This window comes from Tachypleus tridentatus, chromosome 6 (genome assembly GCF_004210375.1).
Source record: "Tachypleus tridentatus isolate NWPU-2018 chromosome 6, ASM421037v1, whole genome shotgun sequence".
Classification (NCBI taxonomy): Eukaryota; Metazoa; Arthropoda; class Merostomata; order Xiphosura; family Limulidae; genus Tachypleus; species Tachypleus tridentatus.
In genome coordinates, this window is record NC_134830.1 from 148,335,875 (window position 1) to 148,341,102 (window position 5,228).

Sequence of the window (5,228 nt, forward strand, 5' to 3'; positions counted from 1 at the left end):
TTCAATGCATGTATATTTACACATGTACAGTACTGTTCAAAAGTTTTGAGCCATCTGATTTTTTTGTAGTTCACGGTTGCTTTTCATTCTATCTTTTTGCCCAAATGTCCCTAAACCAATTCAATAACATAGATTTTCTAGATAAACCTCTGTGACTCCCAGCACTCCTTTTACTTTTGGCATTGCAAGTATAGGATCACTGTCATGCTATCCATTTCATTCCAGACCTTATAGTATGATATAATGAAGGAAAATAAATCCATTCCATATTACTTGTCTTCCAGACACTAAAATATGATGTGTTAATGGTAAATGTAATCCATTCACTATTAGTTGTCTTTCAGATGTTAAAGCACAAAGCAAGATGTATTAATGGTAAATGTAATCCATTTGAAAGTGTATACCTTAAATTACCACTGGAATACCAGTATTTTTACCAGCAATAACATTATTCTAAGCCTATTCTATGAGTGCTTTTTTTGTTTTTGTAGAGATCATCATATGAAGCTGTGTTGACTCAGTTAAGCAGAGAACTCCTGCCAATAACAGAACAGAATGGTCTGAATGGAACCAAAACAAACTGATGATATTTTAAAAATGGCTGCCATTACCAGGTAGCATTTCTGCAATTTTTACTTTTCATATGTTCTCATAATATTGCCTTAATGTCAAGATCATTTGAAGTGAGTAAAGATGTCATTATTTGATGGAAAACAGGCAAATTAGACCATCAACTGGTTTAGCTTAGCCTACGTTAGAAGCACCAATGAATTTTGTGATCATTTATGATTATTTTGTTTATTTATTTATTATTTAACACTAAGTAACTTATACATTTCATTCTGGGTCATAAATAGAAACTTGGATTACTGTCTAGCACTAAAACACTTCCTCTAGGCTTAGTTAGGTTTAGGCCTATAAGCAACGTAACATTCGGCCTGGAAGATGCAGGGTTAGTTTTTGAGACTTATTTTGGGGAAAAAAATAGCATCTTTGACACTGGGAAATACAGTAAAAAATATTAACACACCTAAACATCAATTCTTCTATGTTGAGTGATATAATGAATGCAACTCTGGTGCAGATTAGATGTTTGTGGTGTCAAAATATAGTCCTCAGTTTAGTATGAATTACAAACTCAAATTACTGGTACTGACAAGCTAGAATATATAATAATAACTGTTTATCTTTTCTGTTTGCTGAGATATTACTATACTTAACGAATCAAACACTGTGACTTTACCTCCTTCCATTTTTGGAAACAGTTCCTTATATGTACTTATTTCTACATATGAATACTGATCAAGAACTCAGAATGTCCCCCTAGTAATTTTCTCAGCTGTTTTCAAATATAACACCATTCCCTCTTTCTTCTGAAATAAACTTTCATGCTGGTAAGTTGAATCTTTAGCAGGTTCGGAATTTCATATTTTTCAGACACAAATAAGCTCGGTTGCTAAACTTGATAAATTGTAATGTAACTCCACGGTATCAATATGGTAATTTACAACGTTTTTTGGTTACTCCAATGTATATAAAACCTAAATAAAAATTATTTTGTTTTAAAAATCCTCCATGTGTGGAATCTCTAAAGGTTTAGCAAGTTACAACAAACAGTAACCATGTACAAAGATCGTAACTAGAATAAGTAACTGCTTTCTTTATTTACTGTCCCATGTTTAAAAACAACAACAAACATTTAGGAAACAGTTTGTAAACACTAATAATCTGTATACATATATCATATATGTAGTAATTGAAATATGACTCTACATTACAAAATACCAGTCCACTAACAAAGAGCCGAGACAGCTCACTTTGTAACAGTTTTATATTACTGGATATAGTCACATGAATGCACGTGTGCCACACCACAGTAACTTCTGTATTGTTAGCTAGGCATGACTGAAAATTCAATATAATAAAAATAATAAATATTTAATGTTATGAGTTTTAAGCTATTCTGTCTAAACGCTTGTTTTATCAATGCTATTACCCACACACATTCTAGAATGAAAAAGGTATAATTTACATTTATGGTAGTTACAAGATTGGTCAAATTGAGTTAACCTGTAATGAGATACATCAGTGATAATAATAGATAAAATAAAGTTGTTTTTTTTTAAATATTTAATAATTCTCTAGTGGTTATAAAAGTTTCACATATAAAATTTACTTTATATGTTAGATAGGAAACGTGCAAATAGACAAAAGGCATGAAAAAAACATTGCTTAACGTCCCCCGCTGGTACAGCGGTAAGTCTATAGATTTACAACGCAAAAATCACAGGTTCAATTCCCTCGGTGGACTCAGCAGGCAGCCCGATGTGGCTTTGCTACAAGGGAAACACATACATGCTTAAAAAACCTTAAGAGTAAGTAAAAAAAATTTGATATTTTGCATATGTAGGCATTGTAATGTTTATTGATAATGTGTCAAACTTTGTTAATATACATTTACTAATTTAAAAGTTATAGCACAAAAACTATAACAAGCAAAAATGGTTACAAAGTTGGTCCTAGGGACAGAGCCTGTGCTGAAAGGTTTACCCCTTTCACAACAGGCTCGGAATAAAATCCACAAGTGTTTATACTATAAATTTTGATGAAGTAGCTGTACCTTCACAAAATTTGGTAAACGCTTAGGAAATACAGTAAGTATTTTGTAAACAGAAAGATCACATTTTGTAATGAAGTATTTTTACTAAAGATTTGTTTGTGAAAATAGTCGTTTTGTTACAAACACAAGTACGAAGTGATTTTCATGTTATGATTAAAAAATTATTCTTTGTCCCAAAAATCTCAAATATTATTTGTATAATCTCAAAAACCTCATAAACATATTTCAAATGTTCGTTTTCAATAAAACCTAATATATTTTGTACGTTATTTTCTCTATCCTAACTATCTGGGGTTTGACAATTTCACAGACTTCAGAATCCACCAGAAAAAATTAGAACATAAAGTCTGCTTTTTTTCTTTCTAGAATTACCACAGATAATATATTTCACAAAAACACAGATGTTTAGTCTAAATAACTTAAATCTCATTACAATATATGTTTATTACTTTTATTATAGTGACCTTTCAGCCATGCCTAAAGGCTCAACCTACCAGTTTGAAACCTTGGATCGAAAGAACAAGATGTTATGATATGTCAAAATGGCTGAGAAAGCCACTAGAGAAAAATGCCGAGTTTCTGATTAGTTATTCACATGACAGAGAAAGAAGTATGTGTATACAAAGAAGTATTTCCAAAAATGGAAAGGGGTAGATGAAGCTACTTTCTGTATGTTTTGGAACATTAACAATATTTCAGCGTATGGAAATTTTGTTAGTTTTTGAATTTTGCACAAAGCTACACAAGGGCTATCTGCACTAGCCATTCCTAATTTAGCAGTGTAAGACTAGAGGGAAGGCAGCTAGTCATCACCACCCACAGCCAACTCTTGAGCTACTCTTTTACCAACAAATAGTGGGATGGACCATCACATTATAATGCCTCCACAACTGAAAGGGCGAGCATGTTTGGTGCGACATGGATTTGAACCCATGACCCTCAGATTACGAGTCAAATGCCTTAACCCACCTGCCCATGCCAGGCCCAGCATACAAGGTTCTTATTTAATATTCTAGCTTTTCAATATCAGTAATGTAAGTTCTTAATTCATATAAAACTATAGACTCTGTATTTGGATATCACAAACATAGAATCTAAACCAATGCTTCACTCAACATACCACATGACACCCAGAAATTGATATTGAGGCATGTTCTTTTTACTACCAATTTCTGAATTAAGAAATTAACTAGTATATGCTACTAAAATTTGAGTTATAATCTATAATTCAATACCAAACTTACTGACATAAATATATAAAATAGTAGTTCAATAAATCTTTGAGTGGAAGTCAACAAACACAACAGCACGACCTTTGACCTGTAACCTGACATAATAGGGTAAAACCATTATTCAGTAAGGACATCCATAGAGTGATGTAATGGACCACTGATGATTCTGCTAGTTATTTTGTTATCTCCTATTTTCTGTTTCCAGTAATATTTAGGTACTGCTTATCTTGTTCAGAGTTATTTAGGTTGACCACACACCTTTCCTTGAACTAGACGCTTTTATATCTCTCAACCATTTTCTTGGATTGCATGCATAGAAAATTCAGTTCGCTGACTATAATTCAAGTAGAATTCTAAGTCTGTATATTTTAATATATAGTAATTCTGACCAGAAAAATAATAAGCAGTCATTATTCTACCCATATAACAAGAGAGAAACTTATAATGTCAACACCATTATCAAAGTTAAGATTACCAACCCCAAACCACATAATGACTCATTGCTTATAACTGAAAATTCCATATTGTATTCACTACCACATTTAGATCAGGAACAAGGGCCATACAATGTCAATTTTTAGGGACAGTTCAAAACATACACAAATATGAAATTAATAAAGTGCACTAAAAATTAACCTTGGAGAACACAAACGTGATGCTAATAAATGACATTGTATATTAGACTGTTCATTGCAGGCATCAGATAGGTTGTGCATGATATGGAGTAGTAGGCAAACAGACTGAACCATAGCTCATATTTAATTATGTGCATGATAATTATTGGTTGCTTTGTCAATGTAACCATTTTTAGATCATGACAACCACATAACATGAACTACACCAAGCACTGAATTTTCACGAGCAATATTTCAAACAATGTTGATTGTGGTTTTTGACATTTTCAAGTTGCTTTACTCCCTGCTTCAACTTTTAAAAAACCTTCTCCATAAATGTAAAGTCCGTCTAGTTGAATGAAAAATAAGCGTTTTGTCCTGTATATTTATTTAAAGTAGATTTGGGTGTTTCGTGATGCCATGTTTTCGAACCAGAAAAAAAAATTCTGAATAAATCTAGCTTGAAATGAATAATTTCCATATTGCTTCTATGTTCAAAATTCAACTTATTTTTTCCTCAAGAAACTGATATACAAACTTACTTCTCAGTAAACTAGTACTTAAGTAGTTAAAGTAAGAATTCAGTGTTTAAAGTGCGAGAACAAATTTCATGTATAAACTTTTCTTTAAAAATAAAATAAAATTAGTTGAGTAACAAGAAACAGAAACTCTATAGTTACCTGTATCTCAAAGTATGATTGGATATAAGGCAATGACATACTGAAGGAACCTTTCACAAACCATTTCTGTTGATCTAATGAG